The 23,913-nt window shown below is 42.6% G+C and overlaps 1 protein-coding gene and 1 long non-coding RNA gene across 2 annotated transcripts in view; both read left to right on the forward strand.

Annotated features, from left to right (window-relative positions):
- Window positions 1-386: 386 nt before the first annotated feature.
- On the forward strand, window positions 387-2,161 carry LOC311100627. Its single transcript, XR_014609843.1, has 3 exons — window positions 387-474; window positions 983-1,070; window positions 1,335-2,161. It is a non-coding gene; the product is annotated as an uncharacterized lncRNA (long non-coding RNA).
- Window positions 2,162-12,463: 10,302 nt separating this feature from the next.
- The window catches only part of ccdc186 (coiled-coil domain-containing protein 186), a 119,143-nt gene continuing 107,693 nt past the window's right edge, over window positions 12,464-23,913 (forward strand). The window contains exon 1 of the mRNA XM_084142144.1: window positions 12,464-12,803. The gene's annotated coding sequence lies outside the window, so the exon portion shown is untranslated. The remainder of the gene's footprint in view (window positions 12,804-23,913) is intronic.

The raw sequence follows: 23,913 nt of genomic DNA on the forward strand, positions 1-23,913 counted from the left end.
AGGCGTGCTTATTCCCCGTCTACACTAGCACGCGGCATAACCGCTGGGTATCGAGTGGTTGCCATGACGAATTTGACGCTATGCGACCCATTACTGGTGACTTTCTTCAGCAAAGATGGCAGACAAAAATACTAGGATGGACGCAAATGTAAGTAATTACAACGTCATACCGAGTCATGCAACAAATGTACAGTTGAGAGGAATATGTTAGTTAATGTAGAGACAAAAGATTTTGCATATCTTTATGTCATAAAGTTAATTTACGAAAATCGCTATTTAGCAAGCTAGCTGACTAGCTTAACATTAGCCAGCTAGCTTTATGGGTGTTGTGACATGAGTATGAAATTGTAATTCGTGTTTAATGTTTTAGGGACTCCTGAGAAAACCAGCAAACCAAGCTGTCGTCTTGTGAAACAGTGGATGTAAAGAATTTAGCTAGATAAAGCATTTACTGCAAATTGAATATACAATTGTGTAAGCTTGCCTTGATGATATTTCCCATGCAATGCAGCTGAAGTAACGTAGCTAGCTAACTATTGTATTGCTTATTGTGTAGTGGAGTATAAGAATACCTGTATGACTATGGATGTGTAGCTAGCTATGTAGCCGATCTGTTTATGGACCCTAAAACGTTAGCTAGCTAGCAATCTAGCCAACTTTACATGCTGTATAGCTAGCTACCTAAGTGAATTAAATATAACCTACCTAACTCCATATTAGCTAGCTATCTTGATGTATTTATCGTTGTAAAAAACAAACTCCAAATGCATTTGTAGGTAGCCAGCTAACAGCCATGGAGGAGGGTGAAAGGATAGCAGCCCCAACTGTCAAAGTGAGAGAGTAGGCTATTTTGGATAGGGCAGGTACTTTTTTGTAGTTCCAGACCCTAGAAGTGAGGACAGAGATAATAGCAACATAATATTCAGTGCTGTCTAATTTGAGTATAATGAAGCCTGTTTCTTGTGATGTTTTCTGTCCTAAGATACAGAGAGCTGTGAAAGCCTGTCTGCAGATGAGCGGTCCCAATGAAGAGCAGTGGTTTTCAGTCCTGGTCCTGGGGACTCAAAGGGGTGCACATTTTTGTTTTTGCCTTAGCACTACACAGCTGACTCAAATGATGAACTCCTCATCAAGCTTCAAGTGGTATTTATGTATTACATGTGTGATGCTGTCCTTGATATGATCCTGCTATTGTCACGTTACACATGCGTGTGCACATGCATCTATCTATCCAATGTTATCATAATTTGTAATGAGATTTTATGCTTTAGTAATTCACAATGACCTGGTGATGTAAAAGTCTAATAATGACATTATCTTCCATATTCCTACAGATACCTTGCAACTGGAGATTCCTACAAAACTATTGCCTACAGTTACCGTGTAGGGCACTGCACGGTTTGGTGCATCGTCGTGAGTGTGACCAGGGACATGTGGTACTGCCTTGTTGGGGAATTCAGGTGTGTGTGAAGGCTACCTGTGTGTGAAGGCTAACTTCATGAGGATGGACATGAGGACCAGGAGGGGACCTGCAGCTCGCTGCCGTGTGCCAGAGGAGAGGTTTGCTGCACTGCAGGATGTTGCACGGATGGGGGCCAACAACGCAGCACGGGAGGCAATCCATGTGCGGGAGACCTTCACCACCTACTTCTTCAAAGAGGGTGCTGTTCCCTGGCAACACATTGTGCCATAGACTACACTATGCACAGCCAAAGGCTATATTAAAAGCCACCCACATTGCAATAATATAGAATTCTTCCATTTACTTAGCTATGCCAACTGCAGTTATTCCATTCCCAGTTTCTCTCCCTTTGATTTCTACTTCTCAGGTGAGGGTGCTGTTCAGGTAAGGGTGATGTATGCAGAAAAACAAAACAGTCACCCATATTGAAAACATTTTGAACAATTAGACACCCTACAACCCACACCTACACATTACATTTACATTTGTGTATCAATCTGATTGATGGATTGTGTTGTGCAGTGAGCAGGCTCAGGTCTATAACTGTGGCTCCTTCCACCTTCAAAGAATAGGCAAGAGGACCAACCATGTAGAATAGTAAGACACTCCATTATTTACATTTATGCAACTACACTATATTGTTTGTCCGTGTGTGTCTGTGCATGTTTTTCAGTATAAAGTACTCTGCAGCCACTCAGTGTGGACACAGACACACACACAGATTCATGTTGAACACTGTCTCTTTAACTACCTTATTTTCTTAATAACAGTCTCCCTCACGTCATCCCTCTCCCCCCTTCTCCCTAAATCCTCTAGATTATATCAGCTGTGTCGGTGAACCCCTCCCACTTCTGAACTGCCTGACACAGAGGGCACAGCATGATCAGAGGTGAGAGGTCCCTTGGTCAGGTCTACAGGAAGTATTATTAAAGAGATGCTTTACATTGAAATACAGATAGATAATAAATAATAATAATATGCCATTTAGCAGACGCTTTTATCCAAAGTGACTTACAGTCATGCGTGCATACATTTTGTGTAGTAGTCCCAGAGTTAATGATCCAAGGTCAGTTTTGCATTTCACCTGATGATTATGATAAATGACAGAGTTAATCATGCCATCTCTCTCTCCATCTGTCTCTCATCTGCAGGTACAGTTGAAGTCGGAAGTTTACATACACTTAGGTTGGAGTCATTAAAACTTGTTTTTCAACCACTCCACAAATTTCTTGTTAACAAACTATAGTTTTGGCAAGTCGGTTAGGACATCTACTTTGTGCATGACAAGTAATCTTTCCAACAATTGTTTACAGACAGATTATTTCACTTATAATTCACTGTATCACAATTCCAGTGGGTCAGAAGTTTACATACACTAAGTTGACTGTGCCTTTAAACAACTTGGAAAATTCCAGAAAATGATGTCATGGTGTTAGAAGCTTCTGATAGGCTAATTGACATAATTTGAGTCAATTGGAGGTGTACCTGTGGATGTATTTCAAGGCATACCTTCAAACTCAGTGCCTCTGCTTGACATCATGGGAAAATCAAAAGAAATCAGCCAAGACCTCAGAAAAAAAATTGTAGACCTCCACAAGTCTGGTTCATCCTTGGGAGCAATTTCCAAACGCCTGAAGGTACAACGTTCATCTATACAAACAATAGTACGCAAGTATAAACACCATGGGACCACACAGCCGTCATATCGCTCAAGAAGGAGACGTTCTGTCTCCTAGAGATGAAGGTACTTTGGTGCGAAAAGTGCAAATCAATCCCAGAACAACAGCAAAGAACCTTGTGAAGATGCTGGAGGAAACAGGTACAAAAGTATCTATATCCACAGTAAAACGAGTCCTATATATCGACATAACCTGAAAGGCTGCTCAGCAAGGAAGAAGCCACTGCTCCAAAACCGCCATAAAAAATGCAGACTACACAAAGCCCTGACCTCAATCCTATAGAAAATGTGTGGGCAGAACTGAAAAAGTGTGTGCGAGCAAGGAGGCCTACAAACCTGACTCAGTTACACCAGCTCTGTCAGGAGGAATGGACCAAAATTCACCCAACTTATTGTGGGAAGCTTGTGGAAGGCTACCTGAAACGTTTGACCCAAGTTAAACAATTTAAAGTCAATGCTACCAAATACTAATTGAATGTATGTAAACTTCTGACCCACTGGGAATGTGATGAAATAAATAACAGCTGAAATAAATAATTCTCTCTACTATTATTCTGACATTTCACATTCTTAAAATAAAGTGGTGATCCTAACTGACCTAAGACAGGGAATTTTTACTAGGATTAAATGTCAGGAATTGTGAAAAATGTATTTGGCTAAGGTGTATGTAAACTTCCGACTTCAACTGTATGTTTTCACGTGAGAGAGAATGCCACCTCACCCGTTCTAAGATAACCTTCGGGCCAACTGGGGGCCCAAGGCTGGTTAGGAGACACCACTAGAGACACTTATGCAATTGTGATGACCTGAGAGAATATGAAGTTTAGTAGCATTGTAATTCATTAATCATATTCTGTCTTCCCTGCTCCTCTGTTCTTACCTATTTCCCTTTCTGTCTTTGACACTCACACCTCTCTCCCCACCTCCTCTTTCTTCATCTGTTTAATGCACACCAGATGTGCATTGAAGTACAGATTTAACTTGTATTTATAATATAATATTACAATTATAATGCATGTATTACATATTTTTTTACAGTTGGATAATTAACTTCTTTCAATAAAGCTTTTCACATTCTCTACTGGAATTGGTTCACATTCTCTACAATGTGTAACCATTGATGTCCCAGGACGAGGATTAGTAAACACTGTTTAAGTGTATAATTGTAATAAATACGTGCAGACAGAGCATCATTCAAAGACTGGAGTTTAATACTCCTGGTATTGGACATGACTTAAAAAGAATGTCTCACAGACATTTATACCTGAACCGCACCTTTATTTGCCAAGGCAAAGTACATGATCAGTGAAGATATTCAATGTACAGGCTACAATGTGGGGTACTCATGCTTGGTAATAACTACATGTATATATGACTTGCATCCTTGGCACAATAAAGTTATATTATATTCTACTCAATCCATAGGCTTAATTGATGCCATTCAGTGTCTTGAAGTCAATACAACCGGCTATGATAGCTGAGGTTCATAGCTTGCTAGCTAATATTGACATAAAAGTGATGTGTGTAACATTCAGTTTATGCAATTTCTTGGGGATGAATGATTAACTGGTGGAAGCAATTAAAACCACTGTTCTGAACCAATATGTATACCAAACGTTTTAGGGTCCATACACAGATCGGCTACATAGCTAGCTACACATACACATACGCATAGGCATACAGGTATTTTTTTATCTTCCACTACACAATAAGCAAAACAATAGTTAATTAGCTACTTTACTTCAGTTGCATTGCAAGGCAAATATCAACAATGGAAGTTTACAAAATTGTACATTCAATTTGCAGTAACTGCTTTAACTAGCTAGATTCTTTACATCCACTGTTTCACAAGAGGACAGCCTTGTTTGCTGGTTCTCAGGAGTCCCTAAAACATTAAACAACACAAATTACAATTTCATACTCATGTCAAAATGCCCATAAAGCTAGCAAGCTGGCTGAGAAGGGAGTAGCTGCAGCTCAATATGGGTGAGTGGGTGTGTCAAAAGGAAAGGAGTGGGCGTGTGGAAAGGAGTGGGTGTGTTGAAAGCGTTAGGTGGTTTTCATTGAGCTGTGTGTATTTGGTTTTTTCTTACCACACAACGACCGTACATTGAGCTAGTACCATACCGCGACAGTTTGGACTGGATTTAGAAATGTGGAGCTAATGTTGTAAACCGTGATTGACCAAAAACTCCAGCACAGTAGGTGGCGGCATCCACCTTTAACGTTTGTTTGCAGACCGCCATTATATCATAGAAGAAGACAGTTTGGACTTGTTTGAAGCCACAGGATGAGTCTGAGTCGTATTTCACTATTCGTTTTACACAAATAGCCTAATTGTAAATGTTCAGTTCTAAAAGTGACGATTTTGTATTTTTTATTAAAAGTACTGATGATTGGTGTACTGTTGCTTCTTGCGTTATATGCCTGTGCTTACTGTCAACCTGATACTAGGTACCTACTTGCCACGCCTTTTCCGGACAGTAGTGCTTGTCAAGCAGGACCGAAGTGCACTGTCCTGGTGTTGTTGCCGTGCATGCCTCCCTATTGAGTAGTATGTGCATGTATCAAGGTGACGTCTAGATGGTTATCAATATTCGTTCGTTTTTGTGTAGGCTGCTCTCCTACTTGAAATAAAATCATGGGAGGGGAAAAAAATGGCCTCGTTAGCTACCGCCGGCGACACGACCATACCCAGTAGGAAGAATGGGAATAAAGGGTATCACGGTCAGGTCTGCAGGTATGTCCACTGGTCACCGGTTTATCTTATTTTTAATCATTACATTTTTGGGGTTTATTAACAACAATGAATCAATACAAAAGGTACACAAGTATACATAAATAATATACAAAGGACAGTTGGGCTAGGGGGTACAATAACACATTACCCAAAGACCTTAAGGGGTATACAAACATTTATAATTCTAACAGTTGTTTTGTTGGTACATATTTAATTGTCTTCAAATATTATTCCATTTCTTTTTCCAAGGTAAGAAAAAGGGATGTTTTGTATGTACATTTGTGAATATAACATTTGGCCAAAAGAATAATGAAATTATTTTTTATCATAGGTAAAGAATCCAAGAAGTACATCTCTCCATAACAGCGTGAAATCTTCATAAATATGTTCAATTATAAATCAACTTTTTTCCGACAGATATCAATAAAACGATTCTAATAAGGCATGACATAAGGTATAGAGATACAACATCCTGTTGAAACAAGGCACGCATAGCTCTATTGTTGTTGAATGGAACAAAAGAAAAACAGATCTTTCCTACTGATGAGTCAACAGGGGTAATCAAAGGTAGGTTCTGAGGGTCGGGTCTTAACACGTTCTTGAATAATAAAGCAAAACATGAGGGAATGGCATCTAAAACAATTGCAAAATCTTTAGGTGTTACAGGTGTCCTCATAATTAAGTAAAAGACCCTTGGCATTTTCAAGTTGCCTCACCAATAGGATATTATTTCGGAACCAATATTTTAAAAACAAAGATTTATTTTTATACAATATGTCCGTATTATTCCAGATATAATATCAGTGTGGAGAGAAATTATGCTTATAAATCAAGGACCATGACAAGAAAACCTGCCATTGAAAAGCAGAGTTTCACTGGAACTTTGTAAATATTATAACTGCAAACCAACTTGAAGTCAAGGCCACCAAAAGTAGAGAAGACATGATGAGGAATAAAGTTCCACATAGAAGTGGGTCTTCTTAGGAATTGTTTTATCTAATTGATCTTAAAAGTATTATTTATGGTAGGAAAGTCCAGAAAATTCATAACAACAGCTTTCCTAATGTAAGGAGTACGGTTTCTCCACATAAAGTTGAAAAGCATCTGGTCTATCTCTTCGCTTATTTTACTGTCAAGATATAAAGATAGAGCAGCGTATGTTATTCTAGAGATACCCTCAGGTTTGGTTATTAGGACTCTTCCTTTTAAAGATAAGTCCTGCTGTGGCCATTGATTTAGCGTCTTCTGGGTTTTTTGAATAACAGGGTTAAAATGTAGGAAGCCTCTAGACTTCTAATCCTTAGTAATAGTTATGCCTAAATATGTAAGTTCTTCCACTGGAAAACCATACTATGAGGGTGTCACACAGTCTTTGACAGCCATGAGTTCACATGTATTAATGTTAAGACATAGACCAGATGCTTTGGGAAAGGATTCTATCACATTGATCGATATGGGAATCTGAGTAGCGTCTTTCAGAAAAAGTGTAGTATCGTCAGCCAGCTGGCTTATAATAATTTCTTTACCAGCTATGGAAATACCTTTATTAACAGAAATTGTAAGAAGTTGGGTGATTAATAAAATAAAAACAGATACGGTGAAATAGGACAACCTTGCCTAAGTCCTCTAATCAAATCGAGGTGAGGTACCATGTTTCAGTTTGATAGAGCTGTTACCATTCGTATAGAGTCTTAATAGCCCTACAGAAAAAGTCCCCGAAGTTAAATTTCTTAAGGGAGTGGAAGAGGAACTGATGATCTACTGTGTCAAATGCTTTGTAAAAAAATAAATATATAACGCTATCCTCGGTTATTAGGTCGGAATAGTCAAGTATGTCTAGTACTAGTCTGATATTGTTAGCGATATGACTGTTTCATCAATGATTGCATCCAGGACTTCTTTAATTCTCTTTGCAAGTAGTAAGGCTAATATCTTATAGTCATTACTAAGAAGACAAATTGGATGGCAGTTATCGATGAGAACCATTTATTTTTCAGGCTTAGGGATTAGTGTTATTAAACCCTGATTCATTGTAGATGGGAGAACATTGTTTTTAATTCTCTCTAAAAATACCTCAAGTAGGAAGGGAGCTACTTGTTCAGAAAATAACTTGTAAAAGTCTGACGTAATTCCATCAATACCTGGGGATTTATTGTTCTTTAGATGTTTGATACTCAATAATCACTTCAACGATGATGGGTTCATCACACTGTTCAGATTCTGTATCACTGATATAATTAACATTATTCAGTGAGTTAAAAAACATACACTACATGACCAAAAGTATGTGGTCACCTGCTCTTCGAACATCTCATTCCAAAATCATAGGCATTAATATGGAGTTGGTCCCCCCCTTTGCTGTTATAACAGCCTCCACTCTTCTGGGAAGATGTTGGAACACTGCTGCGGGGACTTGCTTCCATTCAGCCACAAGAGCATAAGTGATGTCGGGCACTGATGTTGGGCGATTAGGCCTGGCTTGCAGTCGGCATTCCGATTAATCCCAAATGTGTTCGATGGGGTTGAGGTCAGGGCTCTGTGCAGGCCAGTCAAGTTCTTCCACACCGATCTCGACAAACTGTTTCTGTATGGACCTCACTTTCTGCGCGGGGGCATTGTCATGCTGAAACAGAAAAGAGCCAAACTGTTGCCACAAAGATGGAAGCACGGAATTGTCTAGAATGTCATTGTATGCAGTAGCGTTAAGATTTCCCTTCAATGGAACTAAGGGGCCTAGCCCGAACCATGAAAAACAGCCCAATACCATTATTCCTCCTCCACCAAACTTTACAGTTGGCACTATGCATTGGGGAAGGTTGCATTCGCCTGGCATACGCCAAACCCAGATTAGTCTGTCGGACTGCTAGATGGTGATGTGTGATTCATCACTCCAGAGAGCACGTTTCCACTGCTCCAGAGTCCAATGGCGCGAGCTTTACACCACTCCAGCTGATGCGTGGCATTGCGCATGGTGATCTTAGGCTTGTGTGCGGCTGCTTGGCCATGGAAACCCATTTCATGAAGCCTCCGACAAATTTTTATGCGCTGTGCGCTTCAGCACTCAGTGGTCCCGTTCTGTGAGCTTGTGTGTCCTACCACTTCAGGGCTGAGCTGTTGTTGCTCCTAGATGTTTCCACTTCACAATAACAGCACTTACAGTTGACCGGGGCAGCTCTAGCAGGGCTGACGAACTGACTTGTTGGAAAGGTGGCATCCTATGACGGTGCCACGTTGAAAGTCACTGAGCTCTTCAGTAAGGCCATTCTACTGCCAATGTTTGTCTATGGAGGTTGCATGGATTTTATACACCTGTCAGCAACAGGTGTGGCTGAAATAGCCGAATCCACTAATTTGAAGGGGTGTCCACATACTTTTGTAGATAGTGTTTCTGTGGAGAAAGCCTAGGCCTATTTTGTGGATTCCTGACAGTATATACAGCGGGGAGAACAAGTATTTGATACACTGCCGATTTTGCAGGTTTTCCTACTTACAAAGCATGTAGAGGTCTGTAATCAAATATATAATTTTATCATAGGTACGCTTCAACTGTGAGAGACGGAATCTAAAACAAAAATCCAGAAAATCACATTGTATGATTTTTAAGTAATTAATTTGCATTTTATTGCATGACATAAGTATTTGATACATCAGAAAAGCAGAACTTAATATTTGGTACAGAAACCTTTGTTTGCAATTACAGAGATCATAAGTTTCCTGTAGGTCTTGACCAGGTTTGCACACACTGCAGCAGGGATTTTGTCCCACTCCTCCATACAGACCTTCTCCAGATCCTTCAGGTTTCAGGGCTGTCACTGGGCAATATGGACTTTCAGCTCCCTCCAAAGATGTTATATTGGGTTCAGGTCTGGACACTGGCTAGGCCACTCCAGGACCTTGAGATGCTTCTTGCGGAGCCACTCCTTAGTTGCCCTGGCTGTGTGTTTCGGGTCGTTGTCATGCTGGAAGACCCAGCCACGACCCATCTTCAATGCTCTTACTGAGGGAAGGAGGTTGTTGGCCAAGATCTCGCGATACATGGCCCCATCCTTCCTCCCCTCAATACGGTGCAGTCGTCCTGTCCCCTTTGCAGAAAAGCATCCCCAAAGAATGATGTTTCCACCTCCATGCTTCACGGTTGGGATGGTGTTCTTGGGGTTTTTCTCATCCTTCTTCTTCCTCCAAACACATCGAGTGGAGTTTAGACCAAAAAGCTCTATTTTTGTCTCATCAGACCACATGACCTTCTCCCATTCCTCCTCTGGATCATCCAGATGGTCATTGGCAAACTTCAGACGGGCCTGGACATGCGCTGGCTTGAGCAGGGGGACCTTGCGTGCGCTGCAGGATTTTAATCCATGACGGCGTAGTGTGTTACTAATGATTTTCTTTGAGACTATGGTCCCAGCTCTCTTCAGGTCATTGACCAGGGCCTGCCGTGTAGTTCTGGGCTGATCCCTCACCTTCCTCATGATCATTGATGCCACACGAGGTGAGATCTTGCATGGAGCCCCAGACCGAGGGTGATTGACCGTCATCTTGAACTTCTTCCATTTTCTAATAATTGCGCCAACAGTTGTTGCCTTCTCACCAAGCTGCTTGCCTATTGTCCTGTAGCCCATCCCAGCCTTGTGCAGGTCTACAATTTTATCCCTGATGTCCTTACACAGCTCTCTGGTCTTGGCCATTGTGGAGAGGTTGGAGTCTGTTTGATTGAGTGTGTGGACAGGTGTCTTTTATACAGGTAACGAGTTCAAACAGGTGCAGTTAATACAGGTAATGAGTGGAGAACAGGAGGGCTTCTTAAAGAAAAACTTGTCTCTCACAGTTGAAGTGTACCTATGATAAAAATTACAGACCTCTACATGCTTTGTAAGTAGGAAAACCTGCAAAATCGGCAGTGTATCAAATACTTGTTCTCCCCACTGTACCATTTCCTGTACAAATTGCTACAATAGTGTGTGATACATTTTTGGTCCCAAAAACACCATAAATGTTTAACTTATGGATAGTTTATACCATAAACACTCTGGGCTAATTGTTAACTGGCTCTTGAATGTCAACTCAACAGAACATTATGTTCAAGACCAAAACCAAGTGTTCTCTTTAGTAAGACCCTCTTTAGTGTAATCAGGGACTATTCGGAGTAAACTAAAAAATAATAAGAGGTACCTACTACTTCAAATGCATATGAGGTGCTCATCAAAAATAAGTTTAAAAAAAGAAAAAAAAAGGACCTGAGACCTTTCTCACTTGGAAATAAGTATTAATAAATAAATAGAACAATAACAGTGTAAAGTAAGTCAGAGCAGATCTGTATGCCCCTTTAAAACAGTATATTGGTTACTGTATGCATACCTTTGTAAAAAGGGAATAATACAATTTAGTCATCTTCGTGAGTCTGTAAACAAAATAGGCCTAGGCTTTCTTCTGGTCTGGTCATACAAGAAAAAGCTACTAAATGATTGAGGTACCTGAGTAGTCCGAAAAATAGTCACCCGAGGATGGTTAGGTAGTTAGTACAAAAAAATGAGACTACCATGTCCCAAAATCTTTTCTGCCGCAGCTACATTAAAGTCCAGTTTCTTCGACTTCTTTGAGACTTGTGCTGTACAGTTTATAACTGTGGCAATGAATGCAACAAAATCCACCTTTTGAACACACAGGTTATCTTTTGTCTGACAGCAAACATTTACTACAGGTTGTGGTGTATCCACTACCATATCTTCACTAACGTCACTTGTTTTCTCAATTATTTTAATTGCCTCCGCATAGGAGATTCAATTGACCACTCAAACTTTTGCCACCTCAATTTCCTTCACCCTTACAGGGCACTCCAGGAACTCAGGATCATGGTCCCCACCACAATTGCAACACTGTTGTCCTGCTACACACCGTTCTTCAGTATACTCTGTTCGTCTGCAAACACTTGAAACATGGCCAAATCCTTTACAATTCTTACACTGCAGTGGTTTGGGGACGAAAGCTCTTACGGCGTATCTTACATAACCAAGCTTCACATACGTAGGTATTTGCTCTTTATAAAAAAACAACAGGACAGACAGACTTTCTTATTTTTCTCCATTCACCCAGCGGGTCAGATGCCAGGCACCAACCACACCAGGAATTCTCTTCAGGTATTCAACCTGAACATCCGTCGTCACCCCTGAGATGACTCCTTTGACGGGTGCTCTACTCCGAAGTTCAAAACACAAAATGTATGTTGTCCGGATTCCTTTAAGGCCCACTGCATTTTAAAATCATTTTTAATCAAAATAAGACCATTCCTGGTCACTCTGACAGACTTTCCAAGCGCATACTTCACAATTTTCGACACCTCAAACGGGTTTCCCACATATGCATCATTACTCAACAAACACATCTCAACAAGAAGCGATTCATTATCATGTACACAGGTATCCTCCACTCCAATTTTAGACAATTTCCTTTTAGTTCCTGTTTTCGATACTACTGTTGTCCATTCAGAACATTGGTCTTAACGAAATTTACTCCACGCGCTGCTTAATTCGAATTTAGCATCCACTTCCGCCATCTTCCTGTTCCCTTCAATCTAGCAAGGATCTTTCCTGCAGTGGCCATATTTGTTGATGTGTCACCGAAGATGGTGGATTAATGAAAATAGGACCTTCACGTGGTCATAGCGGTAGTATAGTGTTCAATAGTTCCCTCAGGCATTTTACAATTGTCAGTTCCGGTCTGGTCTACTTAGTTCATTGACTTTCATTGAACCAGAAAAAAAAACTGGGGGAAAAGGCGAGAGGGGTGTCTCGCTTCCTTTTCCGTCTCTGGTGTCGCTGTCACCTCAGCGACTTGTTAGCGTAACCAGCTGGGCTGGATCAGCTGTCAAGGGAAGTGTCGATTTTTTGGTAACATCTGAACCGTACAACATGGATATATCATATAAGGTGGGTATTTACAATGCAAACTATCAATTTATCTTATGTTATTTGTTGTCTAGTTATCATCGAATACATTTTAGTGGTAGCTAACGCGTTGGTTATCTAGCTAACGTTAGCTAGCTAGCTAGCTAGGTAACGTAAGCTAACTAGCTAGATGTGTTTAGCTAACTCTTCCTTTTGGTCGTTGTATTTTTACTAGATAGACAAATGACTTCAATATCAATATTCAATGTATATGGCATTCAATATCACTTGCTCTAGCCAGAACACCAGCTATGCATAATATTGCCGTGTTCAAAACAATTGGGAGTTCGGAACTCGGAAATCTGACTTCCGATACAGTGTGTTGAATACAACTGGGAACTCGGAAAAAAACGAACTCCGACTAGGAAAAATAGTTTTGAACGTTCATCCAACTTGGAATTCCAACTCGGGAACTCGGGCCTCTTTCTAGAGTTACGACTTTCCGACCTGAAGATCACTGACGTCATGATTTGACCTCGTATGTTTCCGAGTTCCCAGTTGTTTTGAACGCGGCATGTGAGCTAACCAGCAAGCTAACATAAGCTGTCTAGCCACCTGCAAGTTGCGGCTTTTTATGCCAGATAGGCTTGTATGCATACGTTGGTTGTACTTGTTATATAGGGTATGTAGCTATAGCTAAGTTACGTTATTGACTTTGTAGCTATAGCTAAATTACGTTATTGACTTTTGATACAGGCAGTCTCGAGTCATTACAAGAATCTTAGCTATATGGAACTCGTGCCATCTTGAATTGCCACTGCTCACCTCCTTTTCTAGAGGACTGTCAGTCAAGGGGTATTCTTCCAAAATACCTTAGCTGTGTTCTAATACTCATACTAACTGCACTAACCATACTATTTGTGACGTACATTGAGTATGTAGTATGGTTATTGGTCATAGTATGGATATAGTTAGTATGCCAAATGTTCCAGTGTCGTACTAAATTCGCCAAAACACTAAGTATACAAGCAGTGGATGCTTTCCGTGCTTTTAGGGCCCATAATGCAAATCTTCAGAAAATTTGCCTGGCTTCACAACCTCCCCCCCAGTTTTATCATTGGAATGTGATACAAAATTAGGCAAAGGTGTGCTTTAGGACCGGGCGGACGCCTCCGAGCCGTCGGGTAGGCTGTTTGGAGTGTTTAACCGACTGGATTTAGGACCACACGGACACCACAGAGCGGACTGACAGGCTGTGTGAAGGCAAAGCTTCTGGAAGGCTGGCTGGACCAGCACTGGAGAGTTGAGCATATTTCAGTACACATTGCGCTCTTTCACCGAGTTGTAAAAGGAACAGAAACTGGCTACTCTTTAGTTGACTGATGTAGCTGGCAAGGTAACTGCTGTTTGACTTAATAGAAAAACTAGTGTTTATTTGCAGTGCTGAGCTAGTATTGTAACTGACATGTAATGTTAGCTAATGTTTCATCCCCTCTTGACTGAGGTGAATGAATAAGCTACGCTAGTGAGTAGCTACCACAGCCAGGTCAGCTCTAGCCTCTAGTTATCTGTCAGATAGTAATAATAGCCTAATAATATCTAACAGCAGTTGTTTGTGTGGACATGTTTTGTAGCCTTTGTTTTGTCACGTTTCAGAAGTAAATGAACTTGGCAAGCTTTCGCCAGTTCATGTACCATTAGAGAGAGAGCTGGCCAAAAGTTAGCTTACATTAGCTATTATTTTTGCCTCAATCAAACTAGACCTGAATCAAACGATGAAACCATTGGCCAAACGATTGAAGGTTGAAATACTGATGTTTTTTCAGTGCAATGTGAGTTGTATTAGTCATTATGTCAATGTAACGTTATTGATCTGTCAGTTTCCCTAGCTAATTCCCTAATTTTCACACTAAAATCAAATAAAATTGTATTTGTCACATACACATGTTTAGCAGATGATATAGTGGGTTTAGCGAAATACTAATCTTTTTGGCCTTCCTGTGACATCGGGTGCTGTATGTGTCTTCGAGGGTGGGTAGTTTGCCCCCGGTAATGCGTTCGGCAGACCGCACCACCCTCTGGAGAGCCCTGCGGTTGTGGGCGGTGCAGTTGCCGTACCAGGCGGTGATACAGCCCGACAGGATTGTGCATCTGTAAAAGTTTTTGAGGGTTTTAGGTGCTAAGCCAAATTTCTTCAGCCTCCTGAGTTTGAAGAGGCTCTGTTGCGCCTTCTTCACCACACTGTCTGCGTGGGTGTGCCATTTCAGTTTGTCGGTGATGTGTACGCCAAGAAACATGAAGCTTTCCACCTTCTCCACTGTGGTCCCGTCGATGTGGATAGGAGGGTGCACCCTCTGCTGTTTCCTGAAGTCCACAATCATCTCCTTTGTTTTGTTGATGCTGGCACCACACTCCCAGAGCCCTCACCTCCTCCCTGTAGGCTGTCTCGTCATTGTTGGTAATCAAGCCTACTACTGTTGTGTCGTCTGCAAACTTGATGATTGAGTTGGAGGCGTGCTTGGCCACGCAGTCATGGGTGAACAGGGAGTACAGGAGGGGGCTGAGCACGCACCCTTGAGGGGCCCCAGTGTTGAGGATCAGCGAAGTGGAGATGTGGTTTCCTACCTTCACCACCTGGGGGCGGCCCGTCAGGAAATCCAGGACCCAGTTGCACAGGGCGGGGTTCAGACCCAGGGCCTCGAGCTTAATGATGAGCTTGGAGGGTACTATGATGTTGAAATCTGAGCTATAGTCAATGAACAGCATTCTTACATAGGTATTCCTCTTGTCCAGATGGGATAGGGCAGTGTGCAGTGTGATGGCGATTGCATTGTCTGTGGATCTATTGGGGCGGTAAGCAAATTGAAGTGGGTCTAGGGTGACAGGTAAGGTAGAGGTGATATGATCCTTGACTAGTCTCTCAAAGCACTTCATGATGACAGAGGTGAGTGCTACAGGGCGATAGTCATTTAGTTCAGTTACCTTTACTTTCTTGGGTACAGGAACAATGGTGGCCATCTTGAAGCATGTGGGAACAGCAGACTTGGAAAGGAAGAGATTGAATATGTCCATAAACACACCAGCCAGCTGGTCTGCGCATGCTCTGAGGACGCGGCTAGAGATGCCGTCTGGGCCGGCAGCCTTGCGGGGGTTAACATGCTTAAATGTCTTAATACATTTGATTGTGAGATATTCTAGGTCGGGTGAACAGAAGGACTCGAGTTCCTGTATGTTACTACAATTACACCATGAGTCGTTAATCATGAAACACACACCTCCGCCCTTCTGCTTCCCGGAGAGATATTTATTCCTGTCTGCGCGATGAGCTGAGAACCCATCAGGCTGGACCAATTCCGACAGAATATCCAGAGAGAGCCATGTTTCTGTGAAACTAAGTATGTTACAGGCCTTGATGTCTCTCTGGAAAGAAATCCTTGCCCGTAGGTAGTCGACTTTGTTAACCAAAGACTGAACATTAACGAGTAGAATACTTGGAAGCGGTGGGTGGTGTGCGCGTCTCCTACAGTGAGGGAAAAAAGCATTTGATCCCCTGCTGATTTTGTACGTTTGCCCACTGACAAAGAAATGATCAGTCTATAATTTTAATGGTAGGCTTATTTAAATTTTTTAGCATTTTATTGAGGGAAATAAGTATTTGACCCCCTCTCAATCAGAAAGATTTCTGGCTCCCAGGTGTCTTTTATACAGGTAACGAGCTGAGAATAGGAGCACACTCTTAAAGGGAGCGCTCCTAATCTCAGTTTGTTACCAGTATAAAAGACACCTGTCCACAGAAGCAATCAGTCAATCAGATTCCAAACTCTCCACCATGGCCATGACCAAAGAGCTCTCCAAGGATGTCAGGGACAAGATTGTAGACCTACACAAGGCTGGAATGGGCTACAAGACCATCGCCAAGCAGCTTGGTGAGAAGGTGACAACAGTTGGTGCGATTATTTGCAAATGGAAGAAACACAAAATAACTGTCAATCTCCCTCGGCCTGGGGCCTCTCACCTCGTGGAGTTGCAATGATCATGAGAACGGTGAGGAATCAGCCCAGAACTACACGGGAGGATCTTGTCAATGATCTCAAGGCAACTGGGACCATAGTCACCAAGAAAACAATTGGTATCACACTACGCCGTGAAGGACTGAAATCCTGCAGCGCCCGCAAGGTCCCCCTGCTCAAGAAAGCACATATACAGGCACGTCTGAAGTTTGCCAATGAACATCTGAATGATTCAGAGGAGAACTGGGTGAAAATGTTGTGGTCAGATGAGACCAAAATCGAGCTCTTTGGCATCAACTCAACTCGCCGTGTTTGGAGGAGGAGGAATGCTGCCTATGACCCCAAGAACACCATCCCCACCGTCAAACATGGAGGTGGAAACATTATGCTTTGGGGGTGTTTTTCTGCTAAGGGGACAGGGCAACTTCACCGCATCAAAGGGACGATGGACGGGGCCATGTACCATCAAATCTTGGGTGAGAACCTCCTTCCCTCAGCCAGGGCATTGAAAATGGGTCGTGGATGGATATTCCAACATGACAATGACCCAAAACACTCGGCCAGGGCAACAAAGGAGTGGCTCAAGAAGAAGCACATTAAGGTCCTGGAGTGGCCTAGCCAGTCTCCAGACCTTAATCCCATAGAAAATCTGTGGAGGGAGCTGAAGGTTCGAGTTGCCAAACGTCAACCTCAACCGTAATGACTTGGAGAAGATCTGCAAAGAGGAGTGGGACAAAATCCCTCCTGAGATGTGTGAAAACTTGGTGGCCAACTACAAGAAACGTCTGGCCTCTGTGATTGCCAACAAGGGTTTTGCCACCAAGTACTAAGTAAAATACTTATTTCCCTCATTAAAATGCAAATCAATTTATAACATTTTTGACATGCGTTTTTCTGGATTTTTGTTGTTGTTATTCTGTCTCTCACTGTTCAAATAAACCTACCATTAATATTATAGACTGATCATGTCTATAGACTCCTGAGTGGCGCAGTGGTCTAAGGCACTGCATCGCAGTGCTAACTGTGCCACTAGAGATCCTGGTTCGAGTCCAGGCTCTGTCGCAGCCGGCCGCGACCGGGAGACTCATGGGCGGCGCACAATTGGCCCAGTGTCGTCCAGGGTAGGGGAGGGAATGGCCGGCAGGGATGTAGCCAGGGTTGTGGGTTCGTTTCCCACGGGGGGCCAGTATAAAAAAATATGTATTCACTAACTGTAAGTTGCTCTGGATAAGAGCGTCTGCTAAATGACTAAAATGTAAAATGTAATGTCTTTGTCAGTGGGCAAACGTACAAAATCAGCAGGGGAACAAATACTTTTTTTCCTCACTGTAAGTCGAACCAGCAGGCCGCTCCGAGTGCCTCCCCTCCGCCTGCGATGTTTTGGGTCAGCCGCTGGAATCAGTTCAGTTGCCCTGGGGAGAGCAAATAAAGGATCTGCTTCGGGACAGTCGTATTCCTGGTCGTAATGCTGGTGAGTTACCGCCGCTCTGATATCCAATAGTTTTTCCCGGCTGTATGTAATGATGCAAAACACTTTCTGAGCTAATAATGTAAAAAAGAATACTTAAAAAAAACAAATATTGCAAAGTTTCCTAAGAGTTAGTCGCGAGGCCGCCATCTTCGTCAGTGCCAGGAAAGACACAGTAATAAACATCTCTAACGTTACAGGCTTCACTGTCATGGTGCACAGTAGAGGTCTGCTCGGGACCGATTTCTTCATCCAGCTCCCACCCGCTGGCTTTCTGTCCGCTACCGCAAGAACTGGTCCCAAACCCCACCGCAGACCCGCAATGTTATTTTAGGCGTATGTGACACAGCTCACTTGCCAGCCATGGTCCCAGCAATATTTCGCCCTATAGTTAACATCAAATGCGCAAAAATAACTTAAGAAATAGGTTAAATTACCAGAGATTCTCACATGGCCCTTACGTTGTATTACAGGGCTATATCAGCTAGATGTAATTTGAAGAGAGCAGAGTTGGAGAGACTTGTACTTTCTCTTGAGCTATTTTTATAGCCTACCTTTTAGGAGTGTGAAGATTTTCAGATGGAAAAATATAGGTGATCAATATTTAGCCCTATTTCTAGGCAATGTTAACTCAGCAAAAAAAGAAACGTCCTCTCACTGTCAACTGCGTTTATTTTCAGCAAACTTAACATGTGTAAATATTTGGATGAACATAACAAGATTCAACAACTGAGACATAAACTGAACAAGTTCCACAGACATGTGACTAACATAAATTGAATAATGTGTCCCTGAACAAAGGGGGGGTCAAAATCAAAAGTAACAGTCAGTATCTGGTGTGGCCACCAGCTGCATTAAGTACTGCAGTGCATCTCCTCCTCATGGACTGCACCAGATTTGCCAGTTCTTGCTGTGAGATGTTACCCCACTCTTCCACCAAGACACCTGCAAGTTCCCAGACATTTCTGGGGGGAATTGCCCTAGCCCTCACCCTCCGATCCAACAGGTCCCAGATGTGCTCAATGGGATTGAGATCCGGGCTCTTCGCTGGTCTTGCAGGAAATCACGCACAGAACGAGCAGTATGGCTGGTGGCATTGTCATACTGAGCCTGCAGGAAGGGTACCACATGAGGTAGGAGGATGTCTTCCCTGTAACGCACAGCGTTGACATTGCCTGCAATGACAACAAGCTCAGTCCGATGATGCTGTGACACACTGCCCCAGACCATGACGGACCCTCCACCTCCAAATCGATCCCACTCCAGAGTACAGGCCTCAGTGTAACGCTCATTCCTTCGACAATAAACGCGAATCCGACCATCACCCATGGTGAGACAAAACCGTGACTCGTCAGTGAAGAGCACTTTTTGCCAGTCCTGTCTGGTCCAGCGACGGTGGGTTTGTGCCCATAGGCGACGTTGTTGCCGGTGATGTCTGGTGAGGACCTGCCTTACAACAGGCCTATAAGCCCTCAGTCCAGCCTCTCTCAGCCTATTGCGGACAGTCTGAGCACTGATGGAGGGATTGTGCGTTCCTGGTGTAACTCTGGCAGTTGTTGTTGCCATCCTGTACCTGTCCCGCAGGTGTGACGTTCAGATGTACCGATCCTGTGCAGGTGTTGTTACACGTGGTCTGCCACTGCGAGGACGATCAGCTGTCTGTCCTGTCTCCCTGTAGCGCTGTCTTAGGCGATTCAAAGTACAGATTTGGGTCTGGGCATCTTTCTTTTGGTGTTTTTCAGAGTCAGTAGAAAGGCCTCTTTAGTGTCCCTAAGTTTTCATAACTGTGACTTTAATTGCCTAGCTGTTATTGTCTTAACGACCTTTCCACATGTGCATGTTCATTAATTGTTCATTGAACAAGCATGGGAAACAGTGTTTAAACCCTTTACAATGAAGATCTGTGAAGTTATTTGGATTTTTACAAATTATCTTTGAAAGACAGGGTCCTGAAAATGGGACGTTTCATTTTTTGCTGAGTTTAGTAAACTATAGCCTAATCATAGGCCTATTTAGGAAGTACATTTCCTTGGAAAGATAACGGTCCCGTGCTTCTCTGTTCATGTATGCATAGGCTATAGCCTACTCTATTTAATTGAGACCACACGGGCATCTGATCTCGCAAGTACGGCTACTGAACTGGAGGCAGCAAGAATGATGACAGCGACACTTGCTACGTTTTGCATAGTCCTATAGGTTATAGCCTACCTTTTTAAGGAGGAAGATTTGCAGGCAGAGAGAAATAAATGGGTAATCCATAATTATTGAAAATGAAAAGGCGCAACACTCGCTCATCATAGTAGCCTAACCTATGTGCGTGTTGTGCCTTTTCAATCATGATTAAAACAATTTTTATTGCACTTCGACTCACATTGGTTGAGCACCCTCCTTCTTTTCATTATCAATATTTATTTACAGACAGTGTAGTAAACTACAGTCTAATCATATTTAAGTTAATTTCATATTCAAGTTAACTGCCACGTGAGTCTCCGCCCATGTAGGCAGCCTACTCTATTTCAATGAGACCACACATACTAGGCGCACTTGAACTCTCACGCCCAACTAGGAGAGTTAGGCTACTGAAGTTGAAGCAGTGAATTCTGAGTGTGTGAATAAAGCGAAAAATATGTGCTTTTAATACAATACGAAGGCTAACGCATACATAGCAGAAAGGACCATTTCAAAATATTCTGTGGGACAACAAAAATATTTTCATCCCATAATCGTCTGTCTGACCGTCTGCTCCCGCCTGCAGCATGACAAATGCCTACCGCGCCGCAATGATCTCTGTCGGGACCTGCAGGCATCCTGCGGGAATACAGCCCTCTAGTGCAGTGAGTACACAACACTGCTCATCATGTCTTAGCAGGATCAGATGGCGACAGGGGTCCCATCAGGGTCAGACCACCAGGGAAGATCAGTCTATGACGCTCGGGTGAATTTTGAAGTATAGTCAGTGAATGATTCAAAGTTCCATCTTGAATTAATGGGTAGACCTACAGCAGCTTAAGCTTAAAGCTACAGTCTGGGATCTGGGAATAATGGTGATTTCAATTATTTAACCATTGATTCTATTCTTGGATAATATAATGTATGAATGTACACCAAGGTAATTCCTTGTCATGCCTCATTTTAGGAGGATCAGATGGTGACAGGGGTCTCAGCAGAGTCAGGCAGCCAGGGTGAATTTTTGCTGAAACAACACTTTATTATCTCTGTCCAGCAAACACTGGACAAGCCAGATGCTATTTTACGGCAGTCTGACAAACCTCCAAAGTTGATTTCCAAACTGCATCAAGGGTCGATAGAGGCTTTTCCCGATGACACAAAACATGTAAAAAATTTTTTTGAAGAATACCTAGGAGATGATGAATGGATACAGATATGTTAGAATGCCCAGTCATGTTTATATAATCTCGGACATAAATGACTGCAGTTTAAGACCATCCATAGTATGTGCTATATGCCAATGAAACTGAATATCATGCACTCAGAAATTGTATTATTCTCCTGGAGGGACATATTATCCCACAAAATGGGACATATTTGCATATGTTGTGGTCTTGTGAAGGCTGGTTGAATTCTGGCAAAGAGTATGTTCTTTTTTGTCAGCGTGTCTACAGATTCTCCCTTCTCCCTGTTTTTGTTTGCTTGGAAATGTTGATACTGGTAGGCTAACGCATACAAAGCAGAAAGGACCGTTTCAAAATATTCTGTGGGACATCAAAAATCCCTAAATCGTCTCTGACTGTCCACTCCCACCTGCAGCATGAAGAATGCAGACCGCGCCGCAATTATTACATTTACAGTGGGGAAAAAAGTATTTAGTCAGCCACCAATTGTGCAAGTTCTCCCACTTAAAAAGATGAGAGAGGCCTGTAATTTTCATCATAGGTACACGTCAACTATGACAGACAAATTGAGAGAAAAAAAATCCAGAAAATCACATTGTAGGATTTTTAATGAATTTATTTGCAAATTATGGTGGAAAATAAGTATTTGGTCACCTACAAACAAGCAAGATTTCTGGCTCTCACAGACCTGTAACTTCTTCTTTAAGAGGCTCCTCTGTCCTCCACTCGTTACCTGTATTAATGGCACCTGTTTGAACTTGTTATCAGTATAAAAGACACCTGTCCACAACCTCAAACAGTCACACTCCAAACTCCACTATGGCCAAGACCAAAGAGCTGTCAAAGGACACCAGAAACAAAATTGTAGACCTGCACCAGGCTGGGAAAACTGAATCTGCAATAGGTATGCAGCTTGGTTTGAAGAAATCAACTGTGGAAGCAATTATTAGGAAATGGAAGACATACAAGACCACTGATAATCTCCCTCGATCTGGGGCTCCACGCAAGATCTCACCCCGTGGGGTCAAAATGATCACAAGAACGGTGAGCAAAAATCCCAGAACCACACGGGGGGACCTAGTGAATGACCTGCAGAGAGCTGGGACCAAAGTAACAAAGCCTACCATCAGTAACACACTACGCCGCCAGGGACTCAAATCCTGCAGTGCCAGACGTGTCCCCCTGCTTAAGCCAGTACATGTCCAGGCCCGTCTGAAGTTTGCTAGAGTGCATTTGGATGATCCAGAAGAGGATTGGGAGAATGTCATATGGTCAGATGAAACCAAAATATAACTTTTTGGTAAAAACTCAACTCGTCGTGTTTGGAGGACAAAGAATGCTGAGTTGCATCCAAAGAACACCATACCTACTGTGAAGCATGGGGGTGGAAACATCATGCTTTGGGGCTGTTTTTCTGCAAAGGGACCAGGACGACTGATCCGTGTAAAGGAAAGAATGAATGGGGCCATGTATCGTGAGAGTTTGAGTGAAAACCTCCTTCCATCAGCAAGGGCATTGAAGATGAAACGTGGCTGAGTCTTTCAGCATGACAATGATCCCAAAGACACCGCCCGGGCAACGAAGGAGTGGCTTCGTAAGAAGCATTTCAAGATCCTGGAGTGGCCTAGCCAGTCTCCAGATCTCAACCCCATAGAAAATCTTTGGAGGGAGTTGAAAGTCTGTGTTGCCCAGCGACAGCCCCAAAACATCACTGCTCTAGAGGAGATCTGCATGGAGGAATGGGCCAAAATACCAACAACAGTGTGTGAAAACCTTGTGACGACTTACAGAAAACGTTTGACCTGTGTCATTGCCAACAAAGGGTATATAACAAAATATTGAGAAACTTTTGTTATTGACCAAATACTTATTTTCCACCATAATTTGCAAATAAATTCATAAAAAATCCTACAATGTGATTTTCTGGATTTTTTTCCCTCATTTTGTCTGTCATAGTTGACGTGTACCTATGATGAAAATTACAGGCCTCTCTCATCTTTTTAAGTAGGAGAACTTGCACAATTGGTGGCTGACTAAATACTTTTTTCCCCACTGTACATTTTAGTCATTTAGCCATCTTATCCAGAGCGACTTACAGGAGCAATTAGGGTTAAGTGCCTTGCTCAAGGGCACATCGACATATTTTTCACCTTCCCATGCGGTCTCCCGTCCCAGTACTAACTAGGCGGCGGTATGGCCAGAAGCGTATTTTTTTCCCCGAATTAGGTCACTTGGCTCTCTGCAACTCCTCAATGGGCTCCGGAGAGGCGAAGGTCGAGTCATGTGTCCTCCGAAGCATGATCCGCCTGGCCGCCTACCTT

Source organism: Coregonus lavaretus (assembly GCF_964263955.1).
Source record: "Coregonus lavaretus genome assembly, chromosome: 25".
In the NCBI taxonomy this organism is placed as follows: domain Eukaryota; kingdom Metazoa; phylum Chordata; class Actinopteri; order Salmoniformes; family Salmonidae; genus Coregonus; species Coregonus lavaretus.